General features: G+C 34.6%; 1 long non-coding RNA gene across 1 annotated transcript; it reads left to right on the top strand.

Annotated features, from left to right (window-relative positions):
- Nucleotides 1-7,518: 7,518 nt before the first annotated feature.
- LOC149951405 (uncharacterized) lies at nt 7,519-8,528 on the top strand. Its single transcript, XR_016479850.1, has 3 exons — nt 7,519-7,796; nt 7,925-8,081; nt 8,144-8,528. It is a non-coding gene; the product is annotated as an uncharacterized LOC149951405 (long non-coding RNA).
- Nucleotides 8,529-15,916: the final 7,388 nt, after the last annotated feature.

The following is a 15,916-nucleotide window of genomic DNA, read 5'->3' as shown; positions in this document are numbered from 1 at the left end:
GCAACAACTTCCATATCTTTTTATTCGAGTGACATATCAACGCTTATTTTTTCAGGAACACTTAATAGAGTTACCTGCGAAACCAAAGTAACAAATAAGTTAACACTCAACATCTGACCAGAATTGTGACGAGAAGTAATATATAAGTGTGAAACCAATTTTTTTTAAATTCTAATAAAATATGATCATAACAATAACGTATTAGCAGGAGAACGAGAAGCTTTAGATATTAGACGGCAAGATGCAAGATTAATTAACTAAGCCAGTGTCGTCCCGCTGGCAATTGACGAAGGGGGTATTTTCGGTCCCCGAAGAAAAACAAAACTCGTCGGCTCCGGCGAAAGTGAGATTTCTCTTCAACAACTAATCCTATAAATGTCAATATTAGCAAGAATGCATGGAGGCACTACGAATCATGAAAAAGTGAAATGTGGGCAAGTTTTTGGGGAATTGACTGGCGCCCTCTAGTATTTACATTTTCAAATAGTCATAGAAAATTTAGTCTCTCGTATTTAGTGAAGTTCTATTACACAAGAAAAATGTTAAAACTCGCGAAGAAATTAATAACGATATAAAATTTTTGAAGCGATTAGATCATAGACAAGTTATTACAAAATCAAATGTAATCTTAAAAAGCCAAATTTATTAGAAAATAATTATGAATTATTTCAAAAACTTTGGCCTGAAACTCCAAGGCCCAAGATTTAGATTCTAATAGTGTTAGCTACTGTGATTGTTTTGCTATTTGCCTTTAAAAAATATTATAGAGTTATAATATTTCAGTCATCAAATTCTATCATGTTCTTACCTTGAGTGTCTGCATTAACCCCTGGAATACGTGGCAAATAAACATGGTTTATTATTTTAATTACAATAGAAAAGCTGCCTGAATTTGTGTTGTAAATTAAACAGGTATTTAAATCGCCAAAGTCAGCCTTCTCAATTGACGTTTTGATAATTAATTCGATTAAATTAGGGGACAGTTTGAAATCAGGATTCGCCATTGGCTCTTACATAGCTACCTCCGTTTTTGAATCTTCAATCAGAGTGGGGGAAAATATCCTACTTTTGTATTTTCTAGATGGCGCTAATGACGGATTTTAGGGCGTTAACATTTTGATAAATTTAATATGACGGCAGCAGGGGACGATTCTATCATTCATAGTTCTTAGTAATTCCACGCGTTCTTGATATTAGGTCGTTGGTTAGGTATTGTTCCCCCCTAACTAACGAAACCAGTATCATCCCGCTGGCAATAGTCGAGGGGCATTTCCGGTCCTCGAATGAAAAAAAATGCGAAGGCTTCCTCGAAAGTGAGATTTCAATTCACCATTTCAGGAAATAACTTTTTCCCACGTGATGTGTCCCACGTTAAATTTATCCGTTCGATGTGGATCTAATATTACGGCCTTGATCGACCTGTTATAAATTTATTTGTTTATATTGCTAATTGATAATATTTTTTGAACGAAAAAATTAAATTTTATAATATTAAAATAAAAATGCGTTCAACTGAAAAAACATGATCACCAAAATATCTGGGTAGGGCACTTTCCTCAGATTTCCATTTAATCTCAAAATTCCAGGTAGGGTACGGCCCGAGTGCCCCACCCCCTGGTTACGGCCCTGAGGGGTTGTATCGCGGAAGTTAAAATCTTTAATCTTAATAATAATAATAATTATAATTAATAATTAAATTCATAGCGCCTGATACGTCACAGGACCCTTTAAGAAACCAAATTTTTGTTAGAATAGTGTTCTAATGTATACAGAAATAATCAGTTGCGTACAGAAGGGGTCGGAGAGTAGCAGATTTACCAACTTAGTTTGCCAACTATTCAAATCTTGGAGGGGGGGACGCCGCTGGAAATAACGATTATAATATTTTCCAATTCTAGTATGTTAACTCTAGCAGGAAAATAGTTATGAACTAAATAATTCACATTTGTTTTGTATTTCATGACGTAAAATTGATCGGGAACTTGGAAAATAGCGGTGAAAAATATCATTTAAGAAACATAGTTGAAAAAGATAGGTTAAATGGTGAGGTGTATTTGCGGGTTTTTTTTTTCTTACCCGTGTTATTGGACCACGTTTTCTTTTGAGGCGGATTGGTCGAGGGGGCCCAGTTCCGTGATCGGCTCGCTCTCCGGATTTCAATTCTCTCGATTATTTCTTTGGGGACAACTCAAGGACGTCGTGTAAAAAACTGAACTCCGTGACATTGACGATCTACGACAAATGATAATTGACGCCTGTGACACTATTTGTTCAGAATTATCGAACGGGTTCAACAATCTTTCGTACGACGGACTCATGCCTGTGTCAGAGCCCAAGGCGCTCATTTTGAAAAGTTTCCGTAATTTAATTATTTTTCATACTTGTACCTTGGCGGAGTGGTTAACACTTTCGCCTCGCAGCAAGAGGAGCGGGGTTCGATCCCAGCTTGGGGCACTGGGTGAAAACTCGGTACAACTCCTTCTGCGTTGAGTCTGCAAGTTCTCTCCTCGCTGGTTTAAGGGGTTTTCCCACGAACTCTTCGGTTTCCCCTTCTATAAAAACTTGTTAAGGTTAACACTAATAGTTAGTGTAGGTAGCTGTTGGCTCGATCGTGTGGCATGCAGGCAGTGCCGTATTTCCGCCTAGGCCAACCTAGGCCGTGGCCTAGGGGCCCATCCCTAGAAGGGGCCCTCCAGTGACCGTAATTACTGTATTCGAAGTCATAAATCTATAATATCAATCGTAATTTATATTGGAGAAATTCCTAGGTAGAAGATTTTGTTTTAAAATTAAAAAAAATTCTGCCTGGCAGTTTACGGACGCAGCCTTAAATCGCAATGTTGCATAATTATCGCGTATTTAGTCGACGATTTTTACGAGCTTTTATTTAGTTATATAACCGTAGAGCTCAGACTTCTACGCTGAATCAGGGAAATTCAGGAACAGCCTAGTTCCAGGAATAAGAGTAAATGCAGCGCGTGAAAAGGGGGCCCAGACTCCTTATCTGCCTATGGGCCCAGGATCTCTAAGTCCGGCCCTGCATGCAGGGCTTGGCACCACCCTCCTACACATTGTATCCTGGCCACCTCAATGAATGGCTTTAAAAGTCGCTTGATGACTTAGGCTTAAGGTGGTGCCTTGGGTATTAGCCTAGCTGATTATTATGTTAAATTATTAAAAAGGTCCAATTTCAATCTTTATTTGTAACTGCGTTGACATCTTCCAAGACCCTAATTTTTATTAAATTAACTAGTACACGTAGCCTACAGGTAATGCACTTTTGGTACTAATGGGTAATAACTGAAAACAATTGGGATAAAGGCAGAATATAGTACTTCACTTTTTAATGTTGTTTTTGTGTTTTGGTGGCAGATTTTCGAGGGCCAATAACTTTGAAACGAAATGCTTTAGGGCCCATGCTCATTAGACATTTTCAATTCATAAGGATCCAAAGAATACGCCCTACAATTTATGACATAGTCACCCGTAATACACTGTATAAAAGAGCGGTTTATAAGTATTTGGACGACATTATTTACTTTTATAATGAACAGTCGACGGACGGATTTTGGTATTATTATGCTCTTTGTTAATAAAGTGTTGTACGGTTAGTTGGGGTATCTTCAGTAGTTAATTTACTTTTCGAAATGCTTAAAACGCTGTATTTTAACCGATAATTGGAGGATTTTTAGCATCGCTTATAATGTTCTTGAAATGTTGGTTGCTGTTTTATAAACACAAATTTTCCAATCTTATTTTTCTTATGGTGAAAGTAGGGCACTATCAAACGCAAGTTTTGACCACAACCGAAAACTTGCGTTCCGTTGTCTACCTGGGCGGCTCAACTTTTCTTCCCCTTGCCATAGGCCGAATTACAACCGTACGCGCTGCAGTAAATCACCATAATCTATACTCGATTTAATTTAAGTACTAAAATATTAAAAAATTACTCTAAAATTAGGCAAGGGTTAACTCAAACTAAGGTCTTAAAGCATGTAAACACCGTAGACTATCGCTCTGACGGAGCGTGATAGAGAGAGGAATTCCAAATTGGGATGTCAGCGCCCTTTCCCCACCCCCTTTTCGCCCGTTTTGGGGAACGCCAGAGATAGAAGCATGTATTGCGGGAAAGTACGTCTTTCTTAAATGTAACCTTTAAGCCGTCTCTACGCTTAATTCCAGTTAAAATAACATATTGCTTAAAATCCAACCTAGGCTTAAAAATCTTGCGTTACGATTCCCACACGTGCTACGATTTTTGGTTCATCCCAGAATTTCGATGCACCAGTGCCCTCCAGCAGTGAGACATATTACAGCTGAAAACTCGCGCGCGAATTGTCCGGGTGGACACCTTTCACAGTCGTTGATATGAGCGAAAATGCAACGTGTTTTACAAACCACAGTCGAACACTATTAATACTCACCAAAAATATTGGCCAAAGTTTTAGCTCGTAAGAATATGGGAATTAAGTTTGATAATTAGTCGATATAATTGCTGACAGCCTTTGTGACGTAGAACTCACATTATACCGAAAAAGAAATGCGCCTTTAGCGAAGGTACACTCTAAAAAAATAGCATTCAATTTCCTTTCAAAATTGAATAACACTATTCAATTTTGAATGCCGCTTCAAATAGGCCTTCAAATTTAACCGCTACCATTCAATTTTAAAAAAGCTTTCAAATTAACGTTCTAATTTTACTAATTCCTTTCAATTTTGAATAAACATTCAGCTTGGCGTTCAAATTTAATAAAAACCTTTCAAGTTCGATTCACCAGTCATCCTGGCGTTCAATTTTGACTACAAGTTCTACATCCATTCAATTTAACAATTGGTTTCACAAAAGATCGTTGGTCACATGATCTCGTGTAGCCGGCCAAAAAAATCTCAAGGTTGGCCAAAATTCGAGCGAGCTCTCGGCTGCTATAAAAAGAAAGTGACGACACTGTCTTACGCGAGCAGGCGGAGAAATAAGGATTTTTTTTTTTAAACTGGACCTGTGGACAGTAGAGCCTAGATAGTTTAATTAAAAAACTGGCCACTGGACACTTACCATTTTAACCTTCAAAATCAGCCTTTCATAATTTAATGAACTAAAATCTTGAAGGGAAAAGACTTTGAATTAATAAAGTGGTCACTGGGGCCACTAACACCCCAAGCATTTAATTTTTAAACTGGCCCCGCTAATTTTTAAACTGGCGATTGGCCTGTGATAGTGCCTTATTTCTCCCACTGTTCGCAAGCTTACAATGTAATAGTGTATCCAAGCGACTTTGTGTGCAGCCAAATTTTAGCAGACGACGGTTTGCTCAACCATAACGAACACGCATAAGCCTCTGCGTTCAAAAATCTTTCACGATGCTGACGTCTAAGCATCCAAATGGCAAGGTTTCCAACAAATGTTCACGGTATATGTCTTACTTGTGATCGCATCACGCTAGTTTCGAATCCGATAATTAAATCACTTTGTTGAAAATTAGAAATTCAGTTTCATCAAAAGCGTATGTCTACAGTGTTTTATTTTTCGTTTCTTATGTAAATATAACGAAATTTTGGGTTTGATTTAAATTATTGCGCAAAAGAAAATGGATTGTTGTGATTCGTGTATTAATAATTAAATATCAAATCCGGTTACCGGGTATAGAACTCACGGCGCTCTGCACTCCGAGCGAGTGCTTAACCGATGAGCCACCGACACTTACTACACCAGACGCTTTTTTTAAACATAAATTTTAACGTTTCTCTTCCATACTTTATGCTTTTTAATTATGGAAGTGAAAATTGTTTCTGTAATAGTTTTGTTATACATTATAATTAATAATACAATTTGAGCTGAGCTTTTTTAAAGAAAATTCAGTGCAATTTTTTTGTTTTAATGAGCAATATTTAAACGGTCTGGAATCGAACACGGATCACTAGATTTAGGCGGATTATGCCTAAAGAATTAAAAAAACTCGGACTCTTGGCTAAGATCATTGTGTATTATCTTGTATATAGCGGATACACCTTACTATTAAATTAATTAAATTAAAAAAAAATTGTTTTGCCGACCGACCGTAACCGTCGAAAACCACAGTCAGGGTACCATAAAATTGTATACCAATCGTGATCGACCGGAGCAATTTAAAATACGAAACAAATAATTAATCTAAAATGGATGTTACTTTAACCCTATAGTAGCACAAATTTACAGGATTAAAATAATTTTAAAAAAATTTGAAATTCATTTTACAATAATTTTCAATGTTCAGCCCCGCTTTCTCGTAACGGCTGCGGTAGCGCTCCGGCCTGGCATCATTTGCGTTTTAAAACCTGGCAGCGATGTGTCGTTACCCACTTAGAGCATTGTGGGAACTTGGCCATTTTTTCCCCGGTCGTGTTAAGCCTTAGCCTACTTTGTTGTTCAACTACCACGACTCCCCGAGGGGACCTTTTAACAAGCAGGTAAATATCAATTGGTTTTGCTATTATAATATATATTATTGTTGGCTTAAGCAATGAAATTATTTGTTCTTAAAGAAAATATAGGGTGAAGCTTATGGAACGAGATTTTTTAAACACTAGTAAACGTTTACTGTTGAAATAAAAACTATTGCCTCTACAGATTTAAAAGAGAAATATACCTGATATAAATTTAAATTGGGAATTTAGATATAATTTTATTTCGCTACCTGATCTCCAAAACCTGGTAACTCAAAATTAATTGTTGGCGTTTTTAGAAAGAGCTTTTCAGCCTTCACTAAATAAAAATCCAGATAATTCACCACTTCAGTAACACGATCTGCGCAAACGCAGTGACTGACGCGCCACCTACTATTAAAGAAGATAACTGCTTAGTATGCAATTTCCTTCTTCCGTTTCTACAAAATTTAAATAGTATGTGCTCTCTAAAAACTGCCGTAAATGGCACAATAAATACTGAAGAGGTGAATTACCACATAGTTTCATGGTTCACGATTAAAGTGAGAATAATATTTTTAAAGCATCCGGTTTTATATTTTATAAAATTTATATTTTTATATTTCATACAGGATCCAATTGTGAATACACCGACAATAGTTTTCCAAAATGAAAACACAAGAGAATTATTCAAATCTCCCTTGGAGGTTAAAATTGACGGGGTGTCAACTCTATAAGAATGGCAGTCGCATCCTTGATTTCTGGATACTATACGTTTCAACTGGAATATCCGACTTCGTTGAGAAAAGCAATGGAGAAGAATTTCCAGAAAGTGGTTTTTAAAATTGTAACAACGGATGTTTCGTCGCCGGTAGTAAGCATTGTCAATAGACTTACAGAATAACTAAACGTTTATTGATCATGCTTTAGAATGCACTTTAATTTACTTTAAAGAATAAAGTTTAAATTTTAATTGAAACGTATTTTCTAAACTATGAACTTATTAATGTTGTAGGCTTACTTGTTCCTTTTCTAGCACATAAACAATGAAACATATTTGTCGCCTCCAATTCACCATATTCGCCACCGAAAACTACAGCTGCGCTACCTAGTCACATTGCCTAGAACTATATTTGGGTGATACGGGTAATGGCGTTATGCGAAAATGCGCGTTTTATAACATCAATTAAAACATTTTACTAACGATTTTAGCATATTTTTTAAAGCGTGTTCGAATGTTTTGTATTAACAAAGGTGTATATACGACATTTATTTATTAATTTTGAACTGTCAATAGGTATTGAATTCGTAAATATAAGTATAAATATTCGAGTTTAATAACACTATGAGTAGGCCTTGGAGAATTCATACACGGGATCAGTTTGAAAGTTTTAAAGGTATGTAGGAAATTTATTATTATCTTCACATTAGAACAAGCCCAGATTGTTCTAATTTCATAGACTAGTAGCTTCAGCATTTTGTATAATGTATAATGTATTTTAAATAATTTTATTTGGTATATTAGTGAATCGCTCCATGCTTGAAATTTTGAAGTATATTGGAGAGTAGTCTACTCTTGATCCATAGAATAAGGTGTGCGGATGCTTAAAACAAAAGTTAAAATTTGAAGTTGGTGATGGAAAACACAGCATTGAAAGTGTCCATTGTTCATGCAATAGTGGGTAAATATATTTTTTATTAAAACCCAATTCTTTAATGTAACCTGTTTTACTTATTATTCTAGAAATTCAGGCTTTTGCAAACATGCAGTAAATTGCTGGTCTATTTTATATATAAAGATACTGAGAGCTATCCCAACTTTCTGACTTTAGAAGTGGGGTAAAATGAAGGAAAAGAACTAACTGTGCCTTTGGTATTGTACGGTAATAAAATGGTTAGAGTTGCGAGGGTTAAATTTGGCTGGCTCAAAAAGGTTTATGTACTCTTATTTGGTCACTTAGCTAGTCTCAAAAATTTATTTCTAGCTTTTAGTCGGGATGAAATATTTGTGGAGAGTCCATTTGTAGCGAAGATAATATCAATTGAAGAGGCAGTGGCACAAAATAACTAAGTTGGAACGGAAGAAATCTACTGGCTAACGACTGTAGAGGCTACTATGGAAAAATTCAGCTAGGCCTTTTCATTTTTTTGCCTATTCTCTCAAGGGCTATTTTTAATTGATATTAAGAGAGACTGACAATATTTGAAGAAAACGTTGTCCAAATATATAATTTTTATTTTAGATTTTAGTTAAAGAAAAGTTATAATTAAATTTACACTTCTAGTCAAGGAAAGTTATATTTTTAATATGTTAAATTAGTTCCTATTTTAAATTTTGGCCAATTAGTATTTGTAGATAACAAATGAACTGAACTATTTATGTTATGAATTTTCTACTCAAAGCCATGTTAATTAAAAAGGCAAAAACAAATGTATTATAGAATTAATTCAAAGTTAAAAGCAATTAAATTCATTGAAGAAACCACTTAATTAGAAATTACAATAGAAGTGAATAAAATGTTAACATATGCAAATAAGTATTAAAAATAAAAACCATTTGAATTTACAGTATTATTTTTAATCATATTGGGATCTGCGGCAATAGCTCGAAATGTTATTAATCAACTCGAAAACTCATACCGAACCATCAGGGTGGCAAAGATAGGAAAATTGGGGTCCAATACAAAATAGAAAAATATGCCCTTTTAACGCATAATTTTGTGGGCCTCAATGTAATATTTTCCAGCGATAATGACAATCGAACGGCTTGACCTAAAATTAATTTAATTCATTAGCATTTCCTTATTTTGCAGTATATAATAAAACAGATCACCTTTTAAACGATTCACAAAACGTAGGGTCCTCTCTTTTTATTTAGTTACATTGGATTTGTAATAAGTCTACATGGTAAATTATTGCTTGGAATGGCACTGCATTTCATGCGTCTCTTGAATTATCTTCATCTAAATGACAGTTATTATGATATATTTTTAATAATATTAACTTTAAAATCAGTAATAACAAGTAAAATTTGTGTCTCAACCTTTCTTTCTAAAAAGTCTTTATCTTTAAAATGGGCGCTGCAAATCTGTGCCCACTAACTAGGCATCTTCCCTGATTTTATATTAGTTAACCACACATTAAAAAGATTTTTGCATTTCGGAAAATTGTGAAACGATAACTCCAACGTTCTTTTCTCACCATTTACTCGAATTGTAATATTTTTAAAGGCAGTATTACTACAAAAAGGCAATTTATGCCACCTCGGCGCCTACAATCCGCCATATTAATCGTTTGTTTTGATCAACAAAGTACGCAAACAAACCAAGCTGCAGGGGTAGCGACTGTGGCGCCGCCTATACCCGTTTCGCTAGCGAATAATAAAAATGATTCACGCACGCCAGTACGCGTTAATGTGAAGCTCAATTGTCGTTATATTGAACGATATATCGCTTAAATTTGAACAGAAATTCCAGTACATTTGATCGCCAAAAGAATTAATTTGAACGCCGGAACGCTTAAATTTGAGAGCCTTAAGACATACAGTTGAATGATAAATCCCGCACATTTGAACGCCATTTCAGGTAAATATGATCGACCCAACACTTTAATTTGAACGCTAAACACCTAAATTTGAAGGCCAAAAGACTTAAATTTGAACGCCGGAATTGCTTAACTTTGAACGGCTAAAGACTTACATTTTAATGATAAATCACGCACATTTAAACGCCATTTCAGGTAAATATGATCGACCCAAGACTTAAATATGAACTCTAAAAACCTACATTTGAACGCCGGAACACTTAAATTTTAACGTCAAAAGACTTAAATTTGAATATTATATCACGCACATTTGAACGCCATTTCAGGTAAATATGATCGCCAAAAGAGTTAAATTTGAACGGCGGATCGCTTAAATTGGAACTTCAACAATCAAAGATGAACTGTGTGACTATCGGCTTTGAATGCTTTACCCATTCAGGATTGAATCGTCGCTTTCAATTTTGAATGTTAACCTAGCAGTCAAAGTTGAACGCCCCCGTGAGCATTTACATTTGAATGGTAAAGCATTCCACCACAGTGGCAAGGCATTGAATGCTGATGCATTCAATTTCGAGTGTTGTGTTTTTAGAGTGTAATACGTGACTAAAAATAAGCACTATGACGACGAAGCCAAGAGCTCGTATTAAACCTATTCATTTATTTGGAAGTTCGCGAAAAATGTGTGGTCATTCTAGAAATAAAAACTGATAAATAATTAAAAAATCCCCTTTAAATATGCTCTGCGTGGAAGCACCGAAAGGATCTGTATCTAATACCAGCAACTACAGTTTAGGACTTTCTTATATGCGCACCATTTTCAACTCTGAGCGTTCGTGCTATCTTAGTAGGCTTTTCTTCGCGTGAGTTAAACAGGCCGTCACATAACAGAAATCAGCACACTTGATACTAGCTTCGTTTCTTGATCAAACGAATCTCCACCAATCATTTATTCTGGTTAATAGAGAAAACATAGCCGCAACTATATGGCATCTAATTTAATCATTCCCGAAAATATTATTATTATTATTATTATTAGAGGGATAGCCTGGGATCGAACCGGTTTTTCTTACAGAAAGGGACAAAGATTACACTAGTATGGGGGAAGGGGCGTGGTTTTTCTTACGGGAATAACAAGGCAAACAGGGTGCTACTCAAATGTTATCTGTACACCTGATTGTATTCTTATTATTACTAGTTACGTAATATTCCACCAACAGTTTCTCGTAAATATGGAAGAACCAGAATGCTAACTGGTGAAATATTTATATTTAATCGCGAAAAATTACTGATAGCAATACTAATCACGAAATAAAACTACTTTAAAACCGAACTTGAAAACTACATCCGTTTGAAAGGTAAGCCGCCTCGAAAAAGGAAATTAACGAACCAATTAAGTGGTGTACACACCGAACTGATTAGCCTTTTGAAATTTGTGTATACAAGGAGGTCCCAGTTGATTGCAAAGTGTCAACGTTTTTCAAATTCAATTATAAATCAATTGAAATCTTTTTATTCTTCAACAGTACGTAAAACAAGTACAAATTACCAAAGATGTTCGAAATGACCACCCTCGGCTTCGATGCACGCGTGTGCCCGTCGTACAAATGATTATTGAACTCGTTGGAAGATTCCCGGAGTGTTACGTATAGTATCACACGCATCAATTATTCCTTGTCGGAGGTCGGTGATATCGCGGACTTCGGTCTTGTAAACCAAGTCTTTAATGTGTCCACAGAGATAGAAGTCGGGAGAGTTGAACGTTTCCCAGATTAATTACTACTTGGCTTATGCTCTCCCGGATGGAACATCCTGGATGTAGATCATCTAGGCAGTCAGTGATGTCATTTTTTTACGTTAGTAAAGAAGATGTCAAAAAACATATAGAAACCATTGACGTTAGACTTTCAAAAGCATAAACAATTGTTGGCACAAGAAGCCACCACGGATTTGTGCCAATTTCGACGTCCGAGATAATAGCTGAAAACTATTCGTGAGTTCTGAACCGTTAAGAGAACGGCCTAGGACTGAGCTGTGACGTCAAGAAAAAGTTCTGGATAGTTCAGAACTTTTGTACGAATAGTTGTCATTCAAATTAGAATCGTACGATTTGACATACGCAGCCCGATGTGCCGACGAATTTTAGAGATTTCAACCTTGAGTTCCGGCCAGTACTTGGTCTTGAGCAGGTACCATTTAGAACGGTTCCGAAAGGTTCAACAAGAGGTTCTTGTCTGCGAATAGTTTGCATTTGGGTAGTTCTAGAACTTTTTTTGCGGAATAGTGCGCATGGGGACTGGTTGAACGGTTCAGAACTCACGAATAGTTTTCAGCTATTGATGTACCGGACATCTGAGGATGAATTTGGTTCTCGAGTTAAAGTAGCTCAAGAAGAATCTAATGTTGAAAATTTAATCTCATTTCAAAATATATCTATTGGACAATATGTTGCTACTATGTATGATAAAGCATTGTATATTGCTTTAATACTTGAAACATTTAGAGATGAAAATGACTTTTTAGTAAAATTTATGAAAATAAATGAACATACAAACAATCTCTCATGACCTCTCACTGATGACATATGCCACGTTCCTTTAAACTCTATTTTATGTTTAGTTTCTGATCCTATTGTCTCTGGTTCTAGAGCTAGAAAATTCAAACTTAAAGAAATTGATTGGGAATTCATTAAAACATTACTCTCAAAACTTGAATAAGTAACAGTTACATCTAGTCTTGTAATTGTTTTGTAAACCATTATTTTACGGTTTCATATTTAGTTTAAATACTAATTAATTTTCTAAAATTTCAAACTTACTAAACAGTAATTTCTATATTGTTCGCAATAAATATTTAAAATAACTATTTCATTCAATACTTTTCAATTGGTAAGAAAATGATTACTTACTGTGTTTAAATAAATTGCAAATTTTCAAAATATCACAAATTGGTATTTGTTTTGGAAAATTATGTCTAAATCCAATATGTGTATGTTTTTTGGTATTACTGGTAAGCTTCGCTCGTAAGCTCTCTTTGCTATCTACAAAACTATTAACACGACTACTGCGTTCTGCACCCCACGTTACCTTAGAAACTAATTTTTCATTAATTTCTAATTGTTAGACAGAAAGATATTCAACTTTTATTCAAGGGGGGCGAATTACGTAAACGCGCCACACGAAAAACCGTGGCTAGTGGTTGTAAGGGCGTATTTCAATAACTACTTGGAAATTTTAGCTAAAACCTCAGAATTAGTAGTTTCTAATACTGACCAAACTGTGTGCAAAATTTAAAAAAAAATCGCTTGACCCATGATAACATCATTGGGTGAATTCACGTGGAATGGCTCCTTTGGTAATATAAATTAATTCATAAGTTATCACCTATAAGAGGTACACGCAGGAGACATGTCTCCTGGTACACGTTTAAACTTGGTGTCTTTCGATAGATCGTGAAGTCTATTTTAAATAACGTAAATGTAACTTAGTCATAATTAAGAAAATTAAAGGAGAAATACGCGAAACAGAGTTAACTCCTTTATTCTTTGGTTTATTTCGATAGATAGTGAAATCTTCTATAAACTAAGAAAATGTAATTTAATTTGACATTGTCATAATTAAGAAAAATAAAAGCGAAATACGCGAAACAGAGTTAACTCCTTTATTATTTGGTAATATTAATTAAATCATAATGTATCCCCTATAAGAGGTACACGGCGAAATACAGGAAATAGAGTTAACTCCTTTATTCTTTGGTAGTGTCTCCACCGTTATAAGGTTTATTTCTATAGAAGGTATAGATCGTTAATTGTAGTATTATTTTCGTAATTTACAAATAGATTTGATATACTCACTCCAGGATTCGAAAAAATTCAAATGATTTTGTTCGCGCCTTTCTTAATCCGACTGGAACTGCACTGCCATCTATTTAAGTTTTTTATTAAATTATAGATTATTCGCCCTTTTTTGGTCTAAAAGAAGTTTTTATATTTTAAATTATGTTAAGGTAATTCTCATTGAAAACGTGATTTTCTATTTCGTTTATATTGTGTAAGGACAATTTTAAACTAATATGGATTTAGTTTAGTCTAAACGTATATGTAGCCACTTCGAGTAGCCTACTGTTTTATTTTTCCGGCAATTGGAGATTTGGCCGTATTGAGTCAATTGACTCTGGTACCTGACGGCTGTGAAAATATTCAAGTTACTCCACAAAATATGTGTTCGTAATTCATAAAAGAAATACCTGCTCTACTTTAAAATATTCCATATTAAATTAATAAAGGTAGGCGTTATATTTTTCATTAAGTTTGTTCTATTATGAGGATGCATATAATCATTATTAGATACGATTCAAATCATTTGAATATATTGACCTAAGCCTCGGTCAATAAAAAGTCCTTTCTTTAAAAATTCCACACGTTTCCGATAAAACCGGTGCGCCTAAACTACTATGGAACCTAATTCCTTTATTCCTATGAACTGAACTATGAAAACAAAGGGCTATTCTGTAGTATCTGGGACAACAAAAGTAGAACTGATGAAGAAACAGTTTTATTGTTTAATCTATACTAAGTAAAAAGATTATTGAAACGTTTTGATATTCCTCAGGGTATACGAAGATACAATTATTATTTGTAGACGAAACTAATTGAGTTTTTTATTATACATATTATTTGTAATTCAATTTTTTTATTTTTAGCGTTTTGAGCACGTAGAGCACGTGATGAACGTGCAATTTCTTAAGCATTTTTTAGAACTTAGGCCAAAGTAGACGAATATTGGGAGATATCGTAGGTCTCGTTGGTATTTGGCCTACAAAATATAAATATATATTTGAATTCCCATAGAGTTTCGCATCGTCTCTCGGCCTTTTAGCTAACGATAATTGCGGTATCTGTTACGCTCTCGAGCACAAGTATCGCTGCTCGACTAAGCGAAAAGTGTAGTATTCACTACGCAATAGCAAACAAAGCTTGCTAATATACAATTCTTCTCGGAAGAGTTTGTCCTCGGGCGTATTAACTACTGGATACGGCACTCAACGATATTTCGCCATATTTAACGCGTTTTCCAAAAATGTAATGCCGATTTTATCCCAACCAGTAAAATATTTTTATTATAATTATAATAAATATTATAATGTTTTGTCTTAAATAAGTTTCCAATATAAATAGAACTTTGGACCTCAAACGTTATTACATTAACCAAGCAGCAAAATGACAAATAGAAAGTACAAATTTTGAAATTATTAGAACGCTCACGAAACATGAAATATATACGTGCGGGAAAGTATTTTAAAGACCAAAACCAACCGATTGTATTATAAGTTTTAAACAATCAAATTTATATGGAAAACAAAAGTTAAAGCGAAAACCAAAACTATAAATAAAAGCACTTATAAAAACTGCGTGGGCTCATGACTACAAACGAACGAAGTTGGTAAAAATCAAAGCAAATAAAAAAGCGTCGACATGAATTCTCCCCCACATTATCAACACTTTCGATAGTCGAACTAAAAAAAGAAAAACAACCAATAGCAAAATATAATAATAAGCCAACCAAGTAACAAGGAATTTAGAAAAAGTCAATAAAGATTGTGTTAGCAGAAATATGCAATAAAAAAGTACATATTACTAACCCAATCAAACAACAAGTTAATTTAAATACTTAGAAATCCAGAAAAAAATCAATCCATGTATGGATTTGAAAATAGTAATAGAAAAAAAAATCACATTACCGTTAACAATTCCCGGCTTATAACGCGCACAAAAAACCCTCAACTAAATATTGAAGGTTAAACAACAGCACATATCTCAAAATAAATAAAACCAACGTCACCACAAAATCTAAATGTATCACACATTTAAAGCCGATAAGAAAACACGTAAAATAAATTAATTATGAAGTTACGAGTAAATTAAGCAAAACGAAACAAGTCGGCAAGCCAAAATATACCTCTCCTCGAAAGAGTTTCA

This window comes from Leiobunum rupestre, chromosome 3 (assembly GCF_980474605.1).
Source record: "Leiobunum rupestre chromosome 3, qqLeiRupe1.1.hap1, whole genome shotgun sequence".
NCBI lineage: Eukaryota > Metazoa > Arthropoda > Arachnida > Opiliones > Sclerosomatidae > Leiobunum > Leiobunum rupestre.
Note: the sequence above shows the minus strand (reverse complement) of the source record. Positions and strands in the feature narration are given on the sequence as shown.